This window comes from Tympanuchus pallidicinctus, unplaced genomic scaffold, assembly GCF_026119805.1.
Source record: "Tympanuchus pallidicinctus isolate F22 unplaced genomic scaffold, pur_lepc_1.0 scaffold14, whole genome shotgun sequence".
Lineage (NCBI taxonomy): Eukaryota > Metazoa > Chordata > Aves > Galliformes > Phasianidae > Tympanuchus > Tympanuchus pallidicinctus.
The window spans coordinates 7,978,615-7,992,827 of NW_026294659.1; positions in this window are offsets into that span (position 1 = coordinate 7,978,615).

The window sequence follows — 14,213 nt, forward strand, 5'->3', positions numbered from 1 at the left end:
CATTTATTCAACCTTCTGGGCTATGACAATAATAGTTTATATAGCCTTCAACAAAGAACTAATTCCCAGTTTGCTAACCACACGGGCACTAGAATGCAGAATTTGACTGCAGAATGACCAGAATCTGCATGAATAACAAAAATATTGAGTAGAAGAAATGTCGATCCTTCCTGGCAGATGAAGAACTAAGGGCAGATAACAGTTCACACAGAAAGCCTATGACAAAACTAATAATTTGAAGAGGACTTTCTGAATCCCAGTGAAATGCCTTAAAGAAAATTGCTGCCTTCTTCCAAAATGCTAATGCTTCTTTTCAGTTTTGTCTTAGGATTCTATATCAGAAATGTGAAACAACTTTCACATACTTATACTGAAAGTAAATTTACAACACAGAGACTTCAAATTTTTAACATCATTATTACATTTTTGTTGTTTGCTTTGACACATTTTTAATTAAACAGCCTAACTATGCCACTAGTCAATTTATCACTTTTTAATGCTCCTTCCAGTGATTCTCAACTCGTGCTGTGTGCTAAAGGGTATGAAAAAGGGATATTACACAACACAAGATACAGACCCAGCATAGAGCCATAGTGGTTGACTGTACCAGGTATCTCAAAGGAAACAGTAAAAGAGGAATATTGCAATGTATTGTTTCAACTGTATTTACAACATCAAGAGCTGCAGCAGAAGAGGAATTGCAGTCATTACCTTCAAACCTAACAGCCCATGAAGCCAAGTGCCAAGGTTAAACACGCTGTCTAAACAAAGGGGCTTTACTTGTCTATTACATCAGATTTGCTCAGAGAGTTGGAATATAGTATATGTGGATTATCTATTCATCAGAAAGCAGTTTCTAGCAAAGCACAGAGTGTATAGTTCCCAGTGCAACCCATAGGGATACACATCTCGTTTGCCTTTTGGGGACAATTTAAACGTCTACTGAAACATACACACATGCACTGGGGAGACTAAATTATTCCAATTCATTTTACATATCCCACCAACTGCAATTCCATTTCTTTAAGAGTTGGACAGGCTCTCAAGATCTAAAATGAGCTTCAGTTTATAGATCAAGGTCTTCTTCTAAGCTTATTTTTAGAAAAGGACAGAAAATAATTTTTTTTTTTTTAAAGAAAAAGTGAAGTACAAGGAAGGATTAATGTTAAAGTAAGCAAAAATGCTATCAACAACAACTCTACTCACATAAGTTATAATTTGTATGGAATACTAGAAAATTGTCACATGCCTGTAATATTCACATTGGATAAAAAATCAAGATACTGCACAAACACTCACAGACAGCTCCTCTCTGTAGCATTTATGAGTTTGTTTTGTTTATTTGTTTATTTGTTTATTTCTCTCCAATCTTACTCTAAAGTTGCAGAGCCAGCCTCCCATTTGTCTGATATTGTGTCCTTGATGGAACTACTCAGGGTGAAGTACTTTTAAATTCAACTTATCTTTGAAGATGAAGGCAAACTCAGGTAACAGAGTTAAATGCAGCCTGCTATAGAGTCAGGGAAATGCTTATGTCCTCGGTTTGTCTGTGAGCTCAGTGTTACCTGGCTGGCATAGTCCCTGTGCACAAGCCTGAATTTCAGCCTCAGAGAAAAACTTCTGTAGTCGGATATGGCAACGCTAGGGCTATTTCCAAAAAACTAACACATGAGCTTCAAAGGAGATAAACTGACATTCAGCTTAACCATGATTTTGTATGGTTTGCAGGGCTGGATAAAAGTTATTGAAATATGTATACGGCTCGTCATTCTGTAGCATCTGTTTCCTGTATCAAGCACATTTTCAGTACTGTTTCTGCTGCTACCTAGGGAAAAAAATCCCTGCCAATACATAAAAGTTACCATAGATAAATTTTTATTTCTATGACCCATGTGACCTAAATGAAACCTAAAAATTACCTAGGGAAGACAGAAATATTCTTTTTTTTTTTGGCATGGTGGCATGGCAGCAGAAGTTTAAAGATGCTTTTGATATAGCTGAAATAGCTGAGAAAAATCAAATTAATAATCTCAGCTGTCTGATCCAGTAGGTTGGTGCCAATTTATAGCAATTTAAGAGTTGGACCAATGACATGCACAGATTGAATACAATTATTCTTTGCAAACCAGGATAGTAATATTACCTCTATTGGGTGAACATATGTATTTTGATGTAAAAAAATAATGCCAGTTAAAATGAAGTTTCTTTTCCAAAAGAAAGCCTGACCCACTAAGAAACCAGTCAAATTATCACAGTTCTTGAAATTCTGAAGGGAGAGTTTGATAATAACATGTTGATTTACAGTTAAGAACAAAAATGGGACAGATGAAATGAGTGAGTCCTGATCAGGTGTCATGATTTTGAGAATTTCTCTTTCCTATGCACAGACCCCTAATTGGGGTATGCTATGCCCTCATAGGTACTCTTATTCTTGATAGAAGAGTAGCCTCATGTGCTAAATAAGTGCTGTAAAAGAGTATCAGTTAACAGAATAATATTCACATAAATCAACAGTCTTGCAGAGAAGCTGTCAAAAATTTAATCAAACAGTGTATGTAGATTGCTCCAAAAGTAATGTTTCCTATTTATTTCCATGGAATCTACAACAGATACAAACAGACACACTAAGACCAGTCGAGAGAGGAAATTCTCAGTTATACTATAGGTGAGAAATTCACCATTTCTCCCATCTTCCAATTTCCACCATTCACTGTGCATTTTTGCCAGTGATAAACAAGAGCCATGCTTGTAAAAATCTGCACTAGTGAAGGTGACATGCTGTTGCTATCATCAATACAGAAACACATCACCTACTGCCTCACTGTGCTCACATCTTCTGTTTGATCTTCATAATTGTTCAGCAAGTGTCAATAGGTTTCAATGAGTGCCTTTTTTTCTGCATAGCAGAGTTCTGTCACCTTTCCTTCATAAGTACTTTCAGGTCAGACAATATTTTGTCAGACTGCCCCTCTGCCGCTGTCTGTCACACAGCAATTAAATGTAATAGAATATTGGTGGGAAGGTTCAACCTGTACTGCCATACTGCCAACATCCACCTCTGATGTTGTGAGCCAACTTAATAAAATAGGAGGCATTACTTTCAGAGCAGCCCTAGTAGTTATAAACAACTAGCTATTATCTTAAAGTTAAATTCCAAATAAATGAATAATCCTGTTGCAATTTCTATTTTAAAAATGTAGGCAAATGCTTATTGTGGTTATTTCTGTGGTTGATCTAATTAAGACTACAGTGGAATGTACATATGGGCTTAAATCAACTACTAACAAGGCTTGGTTAATGTGCTGTATTTACTGAAGCTGTTTTGAAGGCTGGAGGCAGCAATGATGAGAGTGCCATGACACGGGGTTTTTTGCTTCTTGCTCTTCTTGGAAAGGGCAAGAGCTAACACAATACTCAAAAGTCAAGCTGTAAGTTGAAGAAAGATTTTTTCCATTAGCTCTTCTCCATCAATATTCTACCTGCCCTTCTGAAGTGGGACCTCTCTGAAAAAGCCACAGAATTGTTGGCACAAATGGCGTCCCCTCAGAAAAGACACTTGTCTCGAAGAAAACAGGCTCCTGCCTCATGTATTCACAAACTGATTTTATTTCTTAATAACCAGGAGCTGAAAATCTGTGCCAAGATCTCTATAATCCCAAATTTTTCAGAAAAGGCTCTGAGAATACCGGGAGATAGCAAGAGTGCTATCTGCCCCTTACCTCTCCTGTTTCTCCCACTTAGACATAGCAGTTCTGCAAATGAAGGACTGGTTATCTAAGTTCCTGGTGTAAGCACACACAGCATGCACGCTGATAGATCCACAATCTATATTTTTCTGATGTGAAAAAAACATTGGTTTTGCTATCTCAAAGTTTTTCAACTTGAAAGTATATGTGGAAAGTCTCCCTTTCTTTACGCTGTGAGATAGATAGGAAAAATTCAAGTTCGGAGACACCCCGCTATCTTTCATATTCCTGCCTAGTTCACAGAGAAATTTTCACATTATCTTATATTTTGCCTCCTTTCCATGGGGGAGGGGGGGGGGGGGGGAGGAGGGGGGGGAAGCAAAAACAAAAGAAACCCCACAATTATACTTTGAATCTCTTTTTGTAAGTTTTCCTTAGCCTGTTATTTTCCTTATCTGTCCCTGCATCTGTTACTCAGAATCTAGTGAGAAGCATTACTCACATACACAGGAACACTGTTATGTTTCTACATTCTGTTTCACCTCATTAGTCATGTTCCTTACAACTCAGCAGAATCCTAAGCCATGTTCAACAGTGTGCAAGTCACTTTACTAAGTGTCTGCAAGATTTACTTTCCTGTACTAATGGTACTCATTTTCTTTTTACTCTGCTTTGTGTTAGCTGGTGGATTTCACCATTCACTGAATGCTGAGGTTTCTCTTATGTCCTTGGAGAATGAAAGGAACGGGAGCATATTTGTGCCATCTATTAATGGACTAATTCAGATATCTAAAGGACAGTTCAGAAAGTCAGAGTGCAGACAAGAAAGAAAAGTAAATTCTCACCTAGTAGCTGTTATTGGCAGTTTTAAATGTAATTGATTCCCATTCTAAATAACTTTGTCAGGTGCATCATGCACTACTAAATTAACACATACTTTGAAAATAAAAATTAATATCTAAGTATCTTGTGTATTTTTACCATAAGTTTTGTTTTACTTCTCTGTTGCTAGCATTTTTTTCCTCCTGTACCTTCAGTTTAAAGAGCCTAGTTACATGTTCTAGGATGCTCTGTATAAAGGATTGCCAGTCATTTCCCCTAGTTTGAAAAGGATGATGGATACATTCAAACATCTCGTAAAATTTTGAAAGTATAGCTGTTTTAGCCATGAATTTAGAAAACATTGGAGGAACTGTCAATTTTGAGAGTGATGCTTTTAGATACAAATGATTGTTCAGTATTTTAGGACAGAGGTTATTTGTTTTTTGCTGAAATTCTCATTCAGTCAGGCAGAACAAATGACAGCATTTTCAATGGCCAGTCTCATGATTTGCAGTATTCAGTGTGCATGGGATTTCAGGGACAGGAAGGAGAGCACAAGCTGTGGAAGGGAAAATTCTGGAAAGACATTGATTGAATTGCTGTGTGTGCACCCAGGTAACATGCTGTGCTAAAGCAGATCTATGATTCAGTCGTTTCAGCAGAGTCTGTGTCGTAAGAATGAGCCTGCGAGGATGAGCTTAGCTATTCCTCAATACATGAAAGATATTTTGAAAGCTGTTAGGGACTTCAGCGGACTTAATGGGAACAGCACAAAAGTCTGTTTGTGAAGAACTCAACAGCAGTTTTAGAAAAAATGAGGAAGCACAATTTTCTCTTATTTTCCTAATTATTTTAATTGAATGGATCATTTTGGTTGTTGAGTTGTAGCTCTATATTACTGATCAGGAAAACTGCAAGTCTGTTAGCATTTTGTAAACATGGTTATCAGTGACAGAAATAACTAGATAAGCAGAATACAGGTTTTGCTGGGTTAGGAAGATTAACATTTGTTTTTCCTCAGGACTTGCAAGGACATCATAGAATCACAGAATCCCAGCATCATAGAATGATGGAAAGGCTTAGGTTAGAAGGGACCTTAAAGATCATTTACTTCTGTCTCCCTGCCATGTGCAGGGCTGCCCCCCACCAGATCAGCTGCCCAGGGCCCCATCCAACCTGGCCTTGAGCACCTTCAGGGATGGGGCACCACAGCTTCTCTGGGCAGCTGTGCCAGCGCCTCTGAGGAATTTCTGCCTAACAACTAACCTAAATGCCCTTCCCTAAATTTCCCTTCCTTTAGCTTAAATGATTCCCTCCTGTCCTGTCACTACCAGATTGTGTAAAAAGTTGCTTTCCCTCCTATTTATATGCTCCCCTCAAGTACTAGAAGGCCACAATGAGGTCTTCTCGGAGCCTTCTCCATACTGAACAAACTCAGCTCCCTCAACCTTTCTCCATAGGAGAGGTACTCCAGCCCTTTGATCATTTTTGTGGCCCTCCTCTGGACACATTCCAAGAGCTCTGCATCTTGTGCTGGGGGCCCCAGGCCTGGATGCAGTACTCCAGATGGGGCCACACAAGAGCAGAGTAGTGGGGGGTAATCCCCTTCCTCACCCTGCTAGCCCCTCCAATTCTGATGCAGCCCAGGACACAGTTGGCCTTCCAGACTGCAAGAGCACACTGCTGGCACACATCCATCCTTTTGTCCACCAGGACACCCAAGTCCTTCTCCGCAGGGCTGCTCTCAAGGAGTTCTTCTGTTCTGTGTGTATATCTAGAATTGCCCTGACTCAAGTGCAACACCTTGCCCTTGGCCTTGTTGAACCTCATTAGGCTCACTTGTCAAGCTTGTCCAGGTACTTCTGGATTGTGCCCCTTCCTTCTATTGTATCAACTGCACCACTCAGCCTGACATCATCAGAAAATTTGCTGAGGGTGCATTTGATCCTGTTGATCCCGCTGATCAAGATCGTTGATAAAGATATTGAAGAGCACTGGTCCCAAGACAGGCCCCTGAGGGACCCTACTCATGGCTGGCCTCCAGTCATAGATTTGTTGACTACATGCCTCTGGCTGTGATCATCCCACCAATTCTTTATCCATCAAAAAATCCACCCTTCAAATCCATGTCTCTCCAATTTAGAGACAAGGATGATTTGTGGGACCATGCCAAAGGCCTTGCACAAGTCCAGATAGATGACATCATTTGTCCTTCCTTTGGCCACTGATGTTGTCACGCCATATATATCACATAACCCTAAATAATATAGAAGGAGATATTTTTATTTATTTATTTATTTAATTAATCTCATTAGAGCCCCAAATGCTGCATTTACATAACATATATTTCAAGAATCAAAACAAATCTAGATTCAAAGCTTTCAGCTCTCTTCTGAGATCACTTAGGAATCCAAGGTTTTGTGCACATTATACATGCTCTGGGCAGCCCAGAGAAGTTGTGGATGCCCCATCCTGGTTATGTTCAAGGCCAGACTTGATGGGTTCCTGGGCAGTCTCATCTGATGGTTGGCAGCTCTGCCCATGGCAGGGGGCTTGGAACTAGATAATCATTGAGGTCTCTTTCAACTCATGCCATTCTATGATTCTATAATTCTCTGATTCTCTGATTCTATGATACAATCAAGGATTATGTGTAAGCCCAGGGAAGAAAACTCATGTGTGCAGATTTAGCAGCCTTTTTTTCCACAAGAAGAATGACTATCATTACTTTCAGGTTTATTATGATAGTTATTTCTGGTAGTAATTCCAGTACATTAAATGATATGAAACATAAACCAGTCCCATTATATTCCAGCAGTAGCTAATTTATGCAACAGATGGGAATGAAATAAAGCAGTTCTTTCTATTTGGCCAGTTGAGTCACAGGGAATACATATCAGATGATGACTGCTGACACAGCACTGTGTATCAAACAGCAGTCCAAGAAATAGAAAAAAAAGTTACAGTGCACATATTTTAGGAAGATTTTCACTCGTATCATACCATAAAACAGTATTTGTTCTCTGTAGGCTGGAGAAATGGAAAGACTGACACTGGAGTACCAATTGGAGTACCAAGACACTCTAAGTATGCAAACCATTGATGCTTTTGCTGCTCTAGAATACAGTACATTTGGGGCTGCAGATGTGTCAGGGCTCTCCAGTGCCTATGAAGAGGCAGCTACAAAAATGATATGTTTCAGCTTCTCAGAGTGCTCATACTGCACATTTTGGGTACCTCATTTTGTTCTGCATCTTTCAAAAGTTAGTTGCCACATAAAACAACTACTTCTGTCAGAAGCCTTGTTGAAAATTACAAGGAAACTCTAAAGAGAAATTCAACCCTAAGCAACTGAAATTTTCCTTCTTTCAGCATGACCAGTAAGTGTAGTTGTAGCTGTTAATAAAACATACAACATTTTGAGAGCTCTGTAACCTCCTTTCCTCACTTGTAATTCCTTTTCTTTTGGTGAGTGACTAAAAAGGAAGGAAAGCCTCAAGAGCTGTAAGGGGAAGAGAATCAATCCCAAATTTCCTGAATTGAAACAATGTCAGTGCCATATTACTTCACTTTACAACTCTGAAAGACAAACAGATAAAAACTATTATCTTTTTTTTGCGTGGTTGCAAAGGTGAGCTAGAGTTCTGTTACATTTTCTGCAAGCCAAGAGGGAAGCAGGCAGATGAGCAGGGACTCCTGTCTTATAGTTCTGTGCTATTCTGTGAGATCATGCTAAGCATGAAATAAGAAAGAAAGAGGCATTGCAATTAAGGCTGTTTTAATTGCCATGCTCTTAAATAGCAGTTCTTGGGGAAGTGGAGAGAAGGCAGCTGCTGAGCTTTTGCCTTCTCTGCTGTGGAGACAAAGGACTGAGTTTCATTGACAGTTACACTTACAACAGTTCAAAAGTAATTACCATGTAAAATGCATTTATGTTAGAAGCAATTATTTAATAATCCTGAAACAAGCCTACTAACTAAACTGGGAGTTTTGCCAGAGAAAAAATAGATAAATATTTCAGCACTGAGACCCTATACACACATGGTCTCTTCTCAAAGAACACAATAACACTGTTTGATATAGCAAAGTCTCAGCTACAGAACTATTTTTCAACCTAGTCATCATCGTGAGCTGTGCCTTTTCACTGGTGATTAACAAAAGCCTGCATACCACTCTTGTTAAAATGTGCCCCGTGAGGTGACTTACTGTTGCTGTCACCACTGCTGAAATGCACCACCCACCACCTCAGTGTGCTCTCGTCCACTGGCTGGTCTCCATAAATGTTCAGCAAGCATCAATGAATGTCAGTGGGTGCCTTTGTTTTTTTTGTCCATGGAGGAATTCAGTGACACATCTTTGGTTATACATACTTCCATGTCAGGCACCTTTGTGACAGAGTGTCTCTCTGCTGCTGTCTGTCACACAACAAAAGGTAACCAGATACTGGTGGGAAGGCTCAACCTATACTGCCATATCACCAACATCTGCCTCTGTTGTTGTGGGCCAACATAATAAAACAGGAGGCCTTCCTTTTGGAGCAGACCTTGCAAAATATATCGAAGAGTTAATGTACATAAGTAACAAAATTTATTTTAATTTTTAATATTTTTTTATTGAAAAAAAACCCAAACAAATCCTAACATGGAACCGTTGTTGTGTTTGTGAAACTAATGCATCAGACTTGTTCAATGGCAGTGCCTGCCATTCTCAGTGAGTTCTCAAGATGCTCATCAGAGATTTTTGAAGAACTTCTACTCCTGTACTTCATTTTTGAAAATAGTTGCTCACGATGTATATTCTGCCAAAAAGTAAGGACATGATAAGGCGTGATTGTGAAGGGATGATTTTCTCTGGTAAGAAAGATCTTATAAAAGTAAAGAGACACAGATTTTTGAGATGAATGATGGATTGCTACTCTATACCCACCCCTTGAAAATGAATATTTACATCAACTGAAAATGGATTTGGCTATTGCCAATGGTTGAGCTCTCAGGGAAGGGCCAGGCTGCTTGGCAGGGCAGAGCTACTGCAGCAGTGGGGACAAGGGGGCATGGGGCAGCAGCCAGGAAGAAGGGGCCTGCCATATGAAGACATTTCTACACTCACACAAATGCTGTAAACCAGCTACCAGAAACAGAGTGAATAAGCCTTTAGAGGACTTCAAGCCCTTCTTTAGGACATGCACAGCCACCATCCTGCTGTCCCATGATTCCCTGGCTCTAGCTTCATGTGAAGTTTTCCTCACACTCCATGTCAACGCCACAACCCCATGCCTGTAATCTTTGGAATAACAGTCTTCTGTCAGTCCTCCCCTGCCAGAGAATGTTCACCTTCAGGTTGTTACTTCTTCAAAGACAATCAATTATATATTCTGGCATCCAAAAATCCTTTAGGTCCATCCTCACCCACCCAAAGATAAATCTCCAACAGAGAGATATGAACAGGTGAGTGCTAGTTCATCTTTTCCCTACTTCTTCAGCAACATATGTCTGTCTTTCACCATGAACTCGAGAAAGGAGTGAAGCTGTTCTGGGAGAGCATGGGGAATTTGACAGCTGACCTAATTCAGAATTCATGACATGGATATGATGAGAATCAGAAATCTAGCGAAAGCACCAGTGAGGTTGAAAGATGCGAAAAGACAGAATCCATGGACAAAAATTTAAGTACAGAAGATACCCATATTAAAATGCTTAGAATTTGTCTAACATGTGCAACAATAGTATTTGAGCATTAAATTAAAAAAAAAAAAAAGTTTTATATTGCAAGCATATTTCATCCCTTCTTTGGAATCACAGACTTTGAAATAAATGACTCTTTTGTGATCAAGTTGGCTTCATTTTATACTGAATTAACATTCATTAGTTTAATTACTCAGAATATATTCAGGTTAAAAGAAAACTGCATCCATTTACCTAGCACAGCAGATTGAAAATTCTCATTGAAAAGTACTGTTTAACACAGAGAGAGTCTTAAATTTCTAGCAGTGAAAATACTTACTCCCATTAATAATACTGAGACTAATTCTGCCAGTATTGGACCAGATTAAATTCACCTGACTCTAGCAATTTCTGTGAAGTGCTAAAGATAGAAGACTAATTCCATTCCTAATCCTCAGACCACATGGGAGAATCATGCTCCTCTATCTCCCCACTATCTCTCCACTGGTGATTTGGAGCGTCTATAGTGACTCTACCCCACTTCATTCCTAACTTCAGTTAATTATAACACCCTAGTTATCAAGTCTTATTATGCTGAAGGCAAAATTAAATTGTGGAAGATGCTGCAACAGGATGTTGTTTCTGCCAGATTTTCTTTGGAGAGGATTTAAATTCCTTCAAACACAAAGAGCCTTTTCCAGGTAATTAAGTGGGCAAAGCAATCAAGCAAACAAAACAAATCAGAACAAAACAACAACAAACAAACAAAAACAACAAAACCACCATGGAACCTAGAAACAAGGGGATTCTGTAAAAACTTAGTTTAAAGAAGTGAACCAAGTTGGAGGGCACTGATCCCTGTGAGCATTTTGTGTGAAGAACTTCACATACTGAGAAAGGAAAGCAGATACCACAGTAACCCTGACCTGTCAAGCTTTTTCCTGTGAATGTGATGAAGACGCTTCTCAGTTATAATTGTACAGTGAGGATGAGGGAGAACCTGGGAGGTGCTATTCTTAAGTCCTCTGTTGGAGAAAAGCCTTCGTAGCAGAAGACACACCTGACCTCAGCTTTATGTACAAATGTCACAATTACTTCCATCTGGCTTTAAAATGTTATAGTTTCAGGAAAAAAAAAGTATGCTATTCCAGTTGTAAATATTAACTGTGAATGAAAGCGAATGCTTTTACTTTAAATTAGAAGGTATTCAGTTAAAACTAGAATCTGTGGTTCTGCATTGTTTCATTTGTAGCTGATCTTTACATTCCCAGAACATTTTGCACATGCATTCAAGAAATAATTCATTAATTTTGATTTGGTTGGAAAGGAGAGAGTGCTATGGCAGTTACTGATGGCAGACACAGTATGAAATTCACAGAGATGCTTATGATTTCTCTACCAGATTAATATAAACAAATATAATCCCAGCAACATAAATTTTTTCTCAAGTTTCTCTTCACACAGGTATTTTCTTTCAGATGAACTCATAAACTAAGCAATTCAAGAAAATTTCATTTACATCTGTTTGCACTTATGCACAGTTGTACGCATAAATTCAATTTTCAGTTGCCACAGTCCTTCACGAATCTTCTAGGCTCCCTGATTCCTATGCATTAATGGTCTTCTGTATTCAGAAAGAAAAACATTAACATGCTTCACATTTGATGTGGTTGACACTATTTCAACGTTCCTTCCCTAGTGTGTCATACATTGCATGATAATAGTCTTCAATGTTCTCCAACACCCCAGTAATTCACATTCACCATTCTTCTACTATAAAAGCATATACACCCATTAAATTATTTTAAATATAAATACTGGAATTCATTCTATGAAAATAATTGAGTGTACAATGTACATCCATTACAATCTTTATTTCTTAACAAAAAATAACACACAAAATTTGGTTTTGTGTGTAGTTTCTTGGATAACTCCATCTACAGTGAAATGCCAAAAGGAAATCATTTTATTCCCTTCTCCAGAGATTGAAAAATGAAGTAGGAGGCAGACATTTTGACCACACTAAACTATCACTCTGAGCTATACCAAGACAAAATCATTTTGTGGTTATAGGAATTCTGAGCCAGACCCATACTATATTTAGCTGGTCCCTGTGGAAAGTTGAGAGTGGTTCAAAAGCACTGACTTCATTATCATTGATGAAACACAGTCTTCACACTCAAGAGTTATGCAAACACTAGTAACGTGTCAAGGATTGCCTTAGAGTATCCCTGGGCCATGGAACTTCCCTCGCATACAAATAAATTCCTCCATCCCTTTCTCCATCACATGCACTGCTTAAGTAGAGATGTTTAAAATAGCCAAAAAAATATTTGGGGATATTTCAAAATATTAATCAGCAAATGGAAAATTTTATTGAAAATTTTCATTTCAAGCAACATTGTATCAAAGTAGACACTAATAATTAAATTTATACTCCGTATATACTACAAGGCTTTGCTATCAGTTGGTGTTAATGTACATCCCATTTCTTTGCTGGTTAGGTTCAAAAGTAAAGAGGTCAGTGACTGGAGGAAATCACAGAAGATTCAAATCAAATTTTAAAGAGCTAAGATATACAGAAGAATCAATACAATTTTTTTCTTTTTCCTACTGTCATACAAGTATTGTCCAAACACAAATGTCAGAAAGGGAACACATATTTGCAGACATGAGAAATACACTCGATTCCAAGCGTTCCACATCTGCTACTTATACATACATTCCCTAAAGTTATTTTAGGGAATAAGTTCTTGCTATCTTGTGAAGGGCAAGAGGTGTCCTTTTCATGAAAGAACACAGAATAAATTTTATGTTTACTGCTGTACTGCTTGAAAATTAAGGATTTTGCACTTCAAGTGCTTCAAAAATATAAAAATCAACCCTGGCCATTTAAGAAAAGAGAATTGTAAAAATTCGCTGGTAATCTTATTTCATATTCCTTTAAATGGCATAAATTCTTCTAGATTACATGCTGCACGTTTCAAATCTAAATGTTAATTAAGGTGCACTTAAAACATTCAATCAGAATTTATTGTGTACCACACAATTTAAGCAATTTCAAAATATTTTATGAGACCATTTTAAACCTCTTTGTAGGATAACAGGATGACTAAAATAGCTGTCACTGAAGTAAATATAAATCATAGCTTGACTAATCATAAATAAGTGTTATTATAAAACACATTTTTTAATTATTACTGAGAAAGGCTGATTTCTAACTAATGCTGTGTTGGTTTTCTCAAAACATGCATTATGAGAGGTGACATTAGCCTGTTCAGAGCTGAACCGAATCTAAAGGTAATCCTGGTCATCCTGGTTTTAAAGTGGCTAATATTTTCCAAATATTTTTTTTGAAGACCATGATTTTCCTGAATCACAATAGCTGAAGCATTAAATTCTTGATGCACTTCATATTTATAAAGATGTCCTTCCCACACACACTTCAAATCTGTGTAAGTAGACTCCACACCTGGAGATTTTTGTTTGCTTGGGCTTTTTGTTTTTCAATACAAACATGTATCTCTTTCCCATATTTCTTTTTCTGATTTGCAACTTGGTCCCTTTTTAATGGCTGGCTTAAATAGCTCCTACCCAGTAACAGCAGTGCCTTTATGTTATTGCAAGCAGTGGCGGTGTGTATGCGTGTGCAGATAAGTGAAAAAGAAGAAAAATAGTAAGGAGATAAAATGTTATTGAAGATTTATAGCTAAAGGCTACATAATTCCAGTTTGAAACAACTGTTTCCATCAAAAAGAGCTTATCTCCATTCTTCCTTTTTTCTCCAGTCATTTTTATTAGTAGCTCTGCTTTAAGTCTATGCTCTTAACAGTCTCTGGCTTTGTCTTCCAGTTTTTTAAAACTGCTGAGCACAGACACATGCCCTCCTTCCCTCCTTCCCTCTTCCCCTCTCCTTCCCTCCTGTTCCTTCCCCTTCCCCTCCCTTCTCTCTCTCGTTTTTTCTTTCTCCATTAAATTCCCATAGATATTTTAGTTGGATTTAGTTGAAATTTGTCTATGAGAGATACAGCATAGTCCTATTGTT